At 46.5% G+C, this 11,868-nt stretch overlaps 1 long non-coding RNA gene across 1 annotated transcript in view; it reads right to left on the bottom strand.

Annotated features, from left to right (window-relative positions):
* LOC147199947 (uncharacterized) overlaps positions 1–11,868 on the bottom strand; it is a 36,125-nt gene that overhangs the window by 6,864 nt on the left and 17,393 nt on the right. The gene's annotated exons all lie outside the window — the stretch shown is intronic.

The following is an 11,868-nucleotide window of genomic DNA, read 5'->3' as shown; positions in this document are numbered from 1 at the left end:
CGTGTGCGTGTTTTATGGAGTTGCTGGAACGCATTGATGGCATTTCCCACACACCGGGTAGTTTCCCTAACCCAATCGCTGGGTATCTCCGGATTGTGGGCAGATTGGGTTACTTTTCTCAAGGCTCGGTTAAGTTTTTTTTGACCCAACAGATTGAGTTGAAGACTGGAGTTGGGCAGGCTGAAAAGATGAAGCGAGTCGCCATTTTGAACAGTTTTTTTGGATTCAAGTTCATGTACATTCATTCATTTTCCGATCTGCTTTATCCTCACAATGGTGGCGGGGGGTGCTGGACCTTATCCCAGCCCTCTTGGGGCAGTAGGCGGCGGACACCTTGAACCGGTCGCCAGCCAATCGCAGGGCACACAGACAATTTGCGCTCGCACTCACACCGGGGAGAACATGCAAACTCCACACATGGAGCTGGGATTGAACCAGTACCTCTGCACTGTGAGGTCGACGCGCTAACCACTGGACCACCGGTCCGCCCGGTTCAAGTTTAATGCTTAAAAAAACAAAACAAAACAGCATTGACTTCGTCCATTTTGGACCCAGCGCTAGGTTGGTTATTTCACCCAAACTGGGTTACTTTTGACCCATCAGTTTAACAAGCACATGCATTTCAATGCTGACGGACCATTTGAGAGTTACAAGGGTGGTCAAATTCAACTCTTGCATCAAGGCACCACTTCATTAACTACAACCACGACCACATTTTACCGTCGATTAGTTGTTGGGTGTTGAAAAAGGCTTTGTTGTGAACTGCCAGACTAAAACCTGAACTGCGTTTTAAGAAGGGGGGGGGGGGGTGAATTTGTCCCGCAAAGGCGAGTGAGCTGGTCAGCTCGACGGGCCGCTCCATCAGGGCAGCTGGGGGTTAAGTGCCTCGCTGCAAGGCGAAATGATGATGGCGCTTTCTCACCCTCTCCAACACACGCGTGTACGCACACACACACACACACACACAGACAAACTCCAGCCCTCCCCCGTCCCCCGCCGACCGCCATCGCAGGTACTTAAAGCGGCGACATCACGGCCGCACGCTCGTTTGTCTTTCCGTTTTGGCGGCGCGACGGCCGTGCATCCCGCCTCCTCATTAGTCCCTAATCACGCACCGCTGACAACACGCTCGCTGGCCTCCCGAATGTTAGCGGCCCCTTGAGAAACGGCAACATCCCCCCTCTGTATTTATTGCACCTTTTCCAAGGTCAAATTAAAGCTTGACAGCAACAACGTGGCAGACGGAACGGCAGTGTGATGAACAGTGTTGCCATAGTTACCTTGGGGGAAAAAGTAACTCAGTTACTTCAATTCAAATTATTTGCGTCATAATTTGGAAAGCTCATGTCTCGGTCTGGAATTGAGCGTACTTGGGATCTTCTGTCTAGACCAGTACTGATCTGTTATTCTTCAACTTCATTTATCGCACTTAGTAAGACAGCAAATATGTTCAAATAATGTGTCACTAGCCCCCCCCCCCCCCCCCAATTCCACATCTTAACCACCCTTTCCCCGCGACTTCATTTTGAAAACAACGTGCAAAAGAAAACACTGCAAGTTCTGCCATCCTCAATTTACTGAAACGGCGTTGACATCAAACTTTATCACAACAGGTAAGTCATCGTTAACTATAAGTCACACTAAGGTATCTAAATTGAAACCCTAATCTTGTTAGAAACCCGGATTTCAAACCACAACCAGAGTTCAAACCCCTACTTTGAAACGTTAACCTCAGTTCGATACCATACTTGGAAACCATAAACCTAGTTTGAGATCCTATTTTGAAACTCTAACCCTAGTTTGAAACCCTACTTTGAACCACTTGCCCTATTTTAAAACCCTACTTTGGAACCCTACCCCTCGTATGAAACCCTGCTTTGAAACCCCAACCCTAGTTTTAAACCCTAGCTTGAAAGCCTAACACTAGTGTGAAACCCTAATTTGAAACCTTAACTTTAGTATGAAACCCTACTTTGAAACGCTAGCCCTAGTTTGAAACCCTACTTTGAAATCCCAATCCTAGTTTAAAACCCTATCTTGAAAACCTAACCCTAGTTTGAAACTCTAATTTGAAACCCTAACCCGAGTATGAAACCCTACTTTGAAACGCCAGCCCGAGTTTGAAAGCCTAATTTGAAACCCTAACCCTACTTTGAAACGCTACTTTGAAACCCTAGCCCTCGTATGAAACCCTACTTTGGTTTCATGCTAGGGTTAGGGTTTCAGACTACGAAAAGCCAACCCTAGTTTGAAACCCTACTTTGAACCTCTCGACCCAGAACACAAACCCTACTTTAAATCCAGACGAGATTTTATTTTTTTGCAAGGAACGTGTACAGTATATTTGCAATCGGAATCCAATCGCCTTTGTGGGTGGGGGGCTGTTAACGCAGACCTTGATTGCGACGAGTCTGCTCTGTCACAGAAAAAAACGGAATAAAATAAATGAATTAATAAATATGTTTGTTTGTGTGTGTGATTTTTTTTTAATATATCTGTGCAGACCGGTTCCAGTCCAGGGACCGGAGGTTGGGCACATAGGAGACATATAGGAGCATGGAATAGTTCCTCAAAAGGTCATCCATTGTCTGCGCTGTCCTCAGAACACCTTTTATACCTGCTCCTTGTGCCGAAAGGTTGCAAAGGGCTTTTTTTGAGGTGGGTGAAAGGTGTGTGGCGCTAATTGAATGATGCTGGGGGCGGGGAGTGGAGGGGTGGTAAGGGGGGGGGGGAGTCCCTAATTAGACACAAGGGGCTGTGACATTGGCAGCACGGGAAACAACAAGATCTTGGAAAGACACGCAAGCGAGGGGGAGTTGAAGGACGGCTACGGGGAAAAGCCTTGCACGCTAACACATCCTCCCAAGGCCTTTAAGAGGCTATTGTGGGAGCGCGCACGCGCACACACACACACACACACACACACACACACACACACACACACACACACACACACACACACACACACACACACACATGGGGTGTGGAAAGAGGATAAAGCGAGATGGCTCTCCAGCAGCCTCCTCCTCCTTCCAGCTCATTGACTAATGTCACGGCAGACTGAGATTGTGTGGCGAGGAGGGGAGGCGGGGTTGGGGGGGGGGGGTTCGCCATCGGGGGAAATAAAAGGAGTGACGCGAGAGCGCGTCCCACGTCAAGGGAGGTGGGGGCGAATAAACACCTTGCTAAGCCCGTCAGGCAGCAGCAGCGGCGGCGCTTGCGCAAACACGACGTGAAATCGGGCCGCTTTCACGCCGCCGTCGCATTCTGCCGCTGCCAAAATGGCTGTCTGCGCGCCATATTGCGGCTTAGCGTGTCGGGCGCACAAAAAAAAAAAAAAAAATAATAATAATAATTAAATAAATAAAACGTTTCCAACGGACTTGACGGCGGGGGATGCCGTGCCAGCAGGGTGCGGGGGGGACAATCGCAATTTGCCCTCGCCTCGGAAATGGCGGCCAGCCAAAATGATGAGTAAATGCGTTCAGGCCTGGAAATTAGACATCGCAGCGTATCATAACAAAAACCTAGACCAAATGCACTTTTCGACACTTTAGTCTAGTCAAGAGTTTCGAATTGACATCAGATTTGATTGGATTTGCCTGTTCAATGACACAAGTTTTTTTTTTTTCCACAAGTGAAAAGTTAAAATAAAGCAAAAAAAAAAAAAGTTACCGTATTTTCACGACTATAAGGCGCCATTAAAAGTCTAAAATTGTCTCCAAAATGGACAGGACGCCTTATGATGCGGAGCGTCTTGTCTATGCGCTGAGTTCCAAAACCTTACTGACAGCCGACACGCTGTTTATATAGAGAAAAGGCGGAAGTGACTGTGGACAGGCATGCGGCAAAGAAGTCGGCCAATCAGTGAAGGGTGGGCGTGTATATATACATATATGGAGAGAAAGAGAGAGAAAAGGCAGACGTGAGTGACAGGCATGCGGGGAAGCAGTCCGCCAATCAGTGAAGGGTGGGCGTGTAAGTGGACGCTAAAGTGATGCTACAAGCAGGTACCAACACCTGTATAGAGTGTGGCTATGTGCATTGTTGCAAAACAACTTCGGTTTTGGTTTCTAAGAACCCCCGAAAATAAATTCTACAAAGAGACACGCCTACGAAGCTCAGTTCAAACTTCAAGCCATCGGTTATGCTTTTGGCATGCGTGCCCATCTCACAGCAGCGGTGAAAAACCAAGTCAAGCAGATGAACTCTGAGCTTGCCGTTATTCCCGGAGGCTTGACTAAAGAACTCCAACCGCTGGACATCGGCATCAACCGGGCGTTCAAAGTAAAGTTGCGAGCGGCATGGGAACAATGAATGATCGATGGCAAACACAACTTTACAAAGAGTGAGAGGCAGCGCCGGGCGAGTTACGCCACAATTTGCGAATGGATTGTGGCTGCTTGGACGAACGTGTTTGCTTGCACTGTTGTTCGAGTTTTTGGCAAAGCCGGCATCATTTCTGTGGAGCCACATGGCAATAAGAGTGACTGACAACGAGAGGAAACACGGCGTTTTTGATGGATTACCGGTACTTGCACAATTGTTCAATTCTGATGCAGAGGATGAGGACTTTGATGGATTTCTGGGTGATGATTGATCGAAAAACGTGAGTACATTGTACGATGGCTAAATAAAATACAACGGAACTCCGTTTTGCTTCGTTGCCTTTTTAAAAACGTGTTTTTAGCTTGTATCTGTATGTCTTGGCATGCTACCGTATGCTACAAGCTAACGTGTTTTTAGCGTGCGCGCATGCATGCCGTATGTTTAAGCTGGTGTATGTTTTACCACTTTAAAATTGCGCCCAATAATACAGTGCGTTTTGTCTATGTGTAAAATACAGAAATAGCACCCATTAATGAGACTGCGCCCAACCATACGGTGCGTCGAATGGTCGTGAAAATACGGTACGTTACTTTGCTCCCCGGCAGGCATGTGCGTCGGCTCCAGCTGGTTTGAAGGGAATTTCATTCATCACCAATTAAAAATGGGATTAAAAACAAACAAACAAGAAAAACCATTGCAGCCCCTCCCTGTCATTTGATCAAGGGGGGGGGGGGGTCGACTTTTTCCTCCGTGACATCCCTTCACCACATTTGTCAATTGTTTTTTTTGGCTTCTCCGATTGTGTGAACAGAAATTATGACATAAATTTTATAGATTGGATCCTGTGCCAGGTTGACATTCACAATTTCTCCCTGGGAAATGTCAACGAGACAAAACGGTGACTTTGGGGCTCGTAAACACGACATCACAGCATGCTCCGAATCACAGCGGGCAAATTAGCGATGACATCAGAGCTGTCTGATTGGCCATCACTTGACGTGATATTAGTGGGAAAAAAAAAATCTCCCCAAAAATCGGTCCGCATCAAAGTTAAATCATCCAACAAAAGTTTCTTCATAGGTTTTTGTTCACCGTAAAGACGATTTTGGTTGATGACGATTTGTCAATGTGTCAAAGAAGTGAACAATTGAAGATCATTTTTAGAACCAAACCCTACTTTGAAACCCGAACCCTAGTTTGAAACCATTAATTTGAACCCCCAACCTTAATGTAAAACGCTACTTTGAAACCCTACCCGAAGTTTAAAAACCTCTTTGAAAACATACCCCCTTGTTTAAAACCCTAATTTGAAACCCTAACCCAAGTTTGAAAACCTAATGTAAAAATCTCAGCTCGTTTAAGATAAGAAAACTTTTATTTGTCTCACAATGGAGAAGTTTGCAATTAAAATGAAAACCTGACTTTGAAACATTAACTTTAATTAAAAACGATTATTTTTAAAACCCTAATTTGAAACTCTAACCTTTGTTTAAAACCCCAGTTTAACAACATTAGCCCTAACTTAAAACCCTACTTTGAAACCTGACGTCACACATTCCGATGACTGCATCCATCGAACCACTGTTAGAAACTTGGGACCAGTCTGCGCTACCGATTCATCGCAATCGACTAGTTGGGCACCCCTGATTTAGCGCAAACTAAGAATAAAGCTAACTTTCTTTTATAAATGTCGATGAAACAATCAAATGCTAAAGTCTCCCGTCAACCTCACGTCCAAGTTTTTGTGAACCGGCAAATCCGTTTTGGCTTTGGTGAGCCACCCAGGTTTTTTTATTTTTATTTTTTTTAAAGTTTGTTGTCTTCTCATCGCCATTGAGTCTTCAGTCTTTAATGAACCAAACACGTTTTTGCAAACATCACATCAGGACATTTTCAAAGTGTTTTTTTTCTTTCTTTTTTGTGGGAGGGGGCGGGGGGGGGGGGGTTGTCAGGTAAGACTCCATCCCAAATATAAACGCTTCACAAAAAGACACAAGCCAAACCGTCCTTTTAAAAGGCACAACCTTGCCGTAACCCCGCAAACCACGGCCATGCCAAACAACTCGGCCTTCCCGAGCAAAGCAATCACACGTCCGAGGCTGAGGGTGTCAGCCTGATCCCCCCCCCCCCCCCCCCCACCACCACCACCCTCCGACCACGCGGCCCGCCCTTACCTCCTCTGGGCCTCATTATGAGCAGGAGAAAGCTCTCACCGCCACCCCCCCCCCCCCCCTCCGCCCGCCTCCCCCGAATAGCGCCAGGGTGGAAATAAACGAGTCAGGTGCTAAATGTGAACGTGGATTAGTTTCTATGCCAACGGCGGGAGGACGCATGCACGCACGCAGCCAGCCGCGGTCCCTGCAAGACACTTGTTTTTGTCCCTCATCCCACTCCCCCCCCCCCCCCCTTCCTCCTCTCTCCATCAGCGGGGAAGATAAGGCCAGGCGGTGTGGCTGGTATTAAACCTTATCGCTCCAGCTGGGGCGAAGGCCTGCAGGATTTGACTGCACGGGCGCTCCGGCTTACCTCCAATGCGCCTTGTTTTAATGGCCGCCCATTAGCGCGAGCGCCAGGGGTCTGAGGTTTTATCTGTCTGACTTTTTTTTTTTTGCATCCACTGCCAAATTTTGCGTCTGAACGCCCGCAGATTGCGAGCTCGCTTTTATTGATTTGACGATTTTGACAGGGGGGGGGGGGTTGTTGATGTTGTGCGCTACAAGCTAGAGTGGGATTCTCTTTATGTGATGCTAGCAAAGCCAGACGCTGGGTACATTTTTTCTCCTAAATATTCGCAGCCCTGCTCTTTGTTTAGTTTGTTCACGTGTTTCTACTCGTGCCCAAACAAAGGGATTTTTTGGAGATTGATTGCATATTCCAATATTTGCCAGGTGAAAATTTTGATAACCAATTGATTGGCAGATAAAAGACGTCTTCTTTTTGGTTACTTAACACGTGTAATCGTAAAGATATGAGATTAAAGGCATGATATTTTATTCTTTTACATTAGATTGTCCTTTCGTATTTGTTTCACTTTACAAGAGTTGTTGTTGTATGGGGGTGGTGGTAATGTTTGATTGTGTTTTTCCCCTTCTTGAAAAAAACAATGCTAAATCTCCACCAATCATTTTTCGATGTGAAATGGGGTTTGTCCCTCCATCCACGAATCAAACTACTGTCTCTCACTGCTTCCATCAAAAACGATATCAATCACGGGCACATTTGATATCGTACAATATTTTGTCTTTTCATCGTTTTTCAACTTTTCCACAAAGAGGAAAAAATGGCAACAATCGTTTTTTTTTTAAATTTTGGGTGGGGGTGGTGGTCATGTTTGAAATGTTTTCAAAATGTTTTTAACCCATGAATTATTTTTTGAAAAAAAAGAACCAAAAACAAATACAAAAGAAACCCATTTTGGGTGGGGGGTGGTGGTCATGTTTGAAATATTTTCACTTTTTTTTTTAACCCATAATTTTTTTGGGAAAACCACCCCCAAAAATTATAAAACAAAAAAACGCGATAAATCATCACTCAGCATTTTCCACTGTGTTTCCGCCGTGTTCCCCCCCTCGCAATATCAAATTTTAAAAATCAAAGGTATTAAAAAAAAATAAAAAATAGAACCCCCCCTAACAAATAAACAAAAAAACTATGAATGGGTGAATCCACGGGTGCCCAACTGCAAATGCGCTGAGGTCCACTGTAAATGAAACCGTGTACAGAAATAGCCTGCTCTGGTGCCATCTGGTTGCATCTTACAACAGTACAGCAAGAATACAAAGACAGCAAATAGGTGAGTTTTCAGCGAATGGTGGAGGACAGGTCATTTCGAAATGGTAAATTGCAATTATCCACTGAATAACTGTTTTTGAAGTCATTTCAGTCCGAGTGTTCCCCGCTACATCGCGCATGATCATCGGTGCCCCTCCCCCCACTATCGACATGAACACCAGATGAGGTGGGAGGGGGGGCAGGTAGTGAAGGGGTTAAGGTGAAAACAATAACAAGTGCGTCAGGGGCGGGCGAGCGTTGCGTCCTCGGTGGAAGTGTCAGCCGTGTGCTCGTTGACAGTGTTGCCCCCCCCCACCCCCCCACCACACACTACCCCCAACAGAGCGCCGGCAGCCTCACAAAGACAGACAGCTCGAATTAATCCCACGAGGGCAGCGCGTGACAGTTTGGCAGAGCGGTGAATTGAAAGGGAGGAGGGACGCCGACCGGCGAGGAGGCGCGAGCATTTGTCAAATCATAATTAAATGATGAATCGCTATTCCGTTATTGACGACGCGGGCCGCGCCAAGCACGGGAAAAACAAAGTTGCAAATGGAGGGACAAGAGGCCACCAGCAATTTAGTGGGGGGAGGTGGGGATGGAGGATTTGGGGTTGTTTCTGTCATGGTGCGCGAGTTCCCTTTCCGCATTTTTTTCGGGAGGGAAATACTGCAAGACTTAAAAGATGAAACGAATGCAATGGTACTTCGAATTATTGTAATATGTAATAATTGGGGGCGGGGGGGGGGGGGGGTTGTGTCTTAATGGGCAAAATTAGCACTCTACTGTTTCAAAACATAAAAGAGAGTGTAAACAAATAAAAGATTTTTCGGGTGTAATTCCTGTCAGAACCATAATGTTCCTGTTTTGATGAGTGGTCAAGTAGTGGGCGTGGCCTCGTGAGTAGACTTATGTTGAGAAGCAGCCGATCGGGGTTTGCCTTCCTCCGCTGCCAAGAATTAACTTTCTTTGTGAAAAAGTGTGCGGTGGTCTGACGAGTCCACATTTGAAATTGTTTTTTGGAAATAATGGATGTCGTGTCATCCGGGACAAAGAGGAAAACGACCATCCGGGTTGTTAGCAGTGTAAAGTTGCTGCTATATACGTTTCGGAGCGTCATGTGCTGCCATCCGAGTAACGTTTTTTTCAGGCTTGTCCCGGCTTATTTCAGCAAGACAAAGCCAAATCCCATTTTGTGTGTGGTAAAACAAGCGTGACTTCATAGGAAAAGAGTGCAAGCCTGCCAGCAGTCCAGACATGTATCCCATTGAAAATGTGCCGTCCATTATGAAGTGCAAAATTCCACAACGAAGACTGTTGAGGAACTGAAGTTGTACATCGACTAAGAAGGGGGAATTCCACTTACAACACTTCACCACATGTCCTCAGTTCCCGAGCGCTTATTGAGTCTTTTTTAAGAGGAAAGGTGACGTAACACCGTCGTAAACGTCTTTGGAACGTGTTACACACATCAAATTCAAAATGAGTGAATATTTGCACAAAATTTCCAGCATCTTGTCTTGTATTCAGTTGATACAGGTTGAAAAAGACTGACAAAGCATGTTCTGTTTTTGATTTATGTTTTACAAAACTTCCCAACCTCAATGGAATTGGAGTTGGTAGATTAGCTGGAGGCCAAACAAAACGCCAATTTCTCAATTTTGCATGTTTGATCGGAGCCAAAAATCGAATTCTGAAAAACGAGTCGCTTTTTCGTTCCTGGATTTTCCATTGCCATGAGAAAACGGAACGAACAAATCATCCAAAGAATATCACGCTATAAGTGTTTTTAATACTTTTTAAATGAAGCGAGAGCGTCAAATCATCAAATGAGAACTAAAGTCACCACCAGCCCACCGAGAGAAATGGGTGAATATTTATCGATCGTTCCCCGCTCCCCCCCACTCGTCCATTTTGTATAAATACTGTCAAAACGACGTCGGGCCGCACATTAATTAGGAGTATTGACGAAACATCAAGCAGCCGTGCTGGTTCAGCAGAGCTCACATTATTAGGGAAAGGTTAAGTGCCCCGTCGACATTTAATTTCCGGCCGTCATCCCTCAATCTGTGCCGCCGCTCTTCTCGTCCTTGGTCTTCTTCTTTCCCGCTCTTTATCCATCTCTGCTCTTCTTCAACCCTGACAGACCCCCCCCCCCCCACTCTCATTCTTGTCTTCCTTGCTTCCTGCATAAACACTCGAATCATAATTCTGTGTGGGATTTTAGAGCGAGAGCTTTGCTGCAACGAAAAGTTGGCTTCTCATTGGTTCCCCCGATGCGCACACACACACACATACACGCATGTACACACACACACACACACGCACGCGCACACTGTCATTTAGCAGCATCCTCTCCGGCAGCCACGCTTTTGCAAGATGGATGCCCTCTCGCACGCATTTATCCGCCAGCGCCGCGGTGCTTTATTATCTAATTTTGACAGCCCGTTCCCGCCCACAGCGCCGCCTGTACCGCCGCCGACGTCGCCTCCAGGGACCTTCTGGGCGAGGCCCCCGCTGAACTCAATCGCAAAGTGCTAAATGCGCCGCGCCGCTGCTCGCATGCTAATTTGCGACCCCCCCCCCAAAAAAAAAAAAAAACAATCAACGGAGTGCCTGGTTGGTGTTGTTGTCGGTTGGCCGTCGCGAAACCACAATGTAACAACAACAACAAACACTCAAACACAAACACACATTTCAATGCATGTGGCTTTTTTTGGGGGCGGGGGGGGGGGCACACCCATAAAACCCCCGAAGTAGTCTGCGGTCCAAGGTTTACGGAGGCCGATTAAATTGTTGATGTCACGAGGGATGAGGTCAACGTCTGGGGGAGACGTAGCTCAACAGCACTGGATGACTGCAAGTTGCGCATAATTTTTTTTCGAGACCTTCTGTTGATTGCGATTATGCAAGGTGCTTTTTTTTTTGTCATGAAAAACTAGCAAGAGGAGCCATCACATGAATCATATGACACGTATGCAAAGCAAGTGCACGTTTCCCAGAATACTGTGGACTTTGTTCTTCGCTTTGCGGGTTCATGCCCTATTGTTGTGTTGATTCCTGTTGTACAAGTTGACGGTTATGAATAAATGGTGAGAGGAAGTGATCGGTACCAAGTTTGAGTGAGCATCTCCAAACGCACCGGACCCAAGTACCGCTGAGATGGCCTTGAGTTCTTTTTCTTCTTCTTCCTTTTTTTTTTTTTTTCATTTAAATCTTGATGCTCCCAAAGCCAATTTCTTTACACAGGGAGCGAGTGCTGGCCCAAATCTACTAACGCAATAAAAAAAATATTGCGATTTAAAGTGCATAAAGTATTTTGTAGACCAAATCTTGGCACGCCGGAGGCAAAGTTGTGCATCCTTGCGGCCTCATCACCATCTTATGTCCACGCCTCGTCGCTGTCACGCGCCGCTTCAGCCATTGAATTGGTAATTTAATTCCAGTACCCCCCCCCCCCCCCCGCCCCCAGTCCCTGCCACCCTCTCACCCAAGGCTCCCCCTGCAGCCCCCACCCCTCCCCTTTCCAATCCTTACATGCAGCCCCGCCATTTGTGCCAATTGCCTAAACCCTGAGCGATTGTAATTTGTGAAGAGGCTGCGGAGTGGCGCTTTAGAGGCGGCAGGAGGAGGGGTTGTGGGGATGGGGGGGTGGAAAAAAACAGAAGAGGAGGTAATGGCAATGGCGGTGGGCCATGCAAGAAGATGGAGGGGAAAGAGAGCGCCATGAGAGAGGGCAGGATGGATGGATGAGAGTGGAAGGAGGTG

Source organism: Hippocampus guttulatus, chromosome 9 (genome assembly GCF_054856545.1).
Source record: "Hippocampus guttulatus isolate MCC_2025c chromosome 9, RoL_Hgut_1.0, whole genome shotgun sequence".
In the NCBI taxonomy this organism is placed as follows: domain Eukaryota; kingdom Metazoa; phylum Chordata; class Actinopteri; order Syngnathiformes; family Syngnathidae; genus Hippocampus; species Hippocampus guttulatus.
The sequence above is the reverse complement of the archived record's forward strand: the minus strand, read 5'-3'. Positions and strand labels throughout refer to the sequence as shown.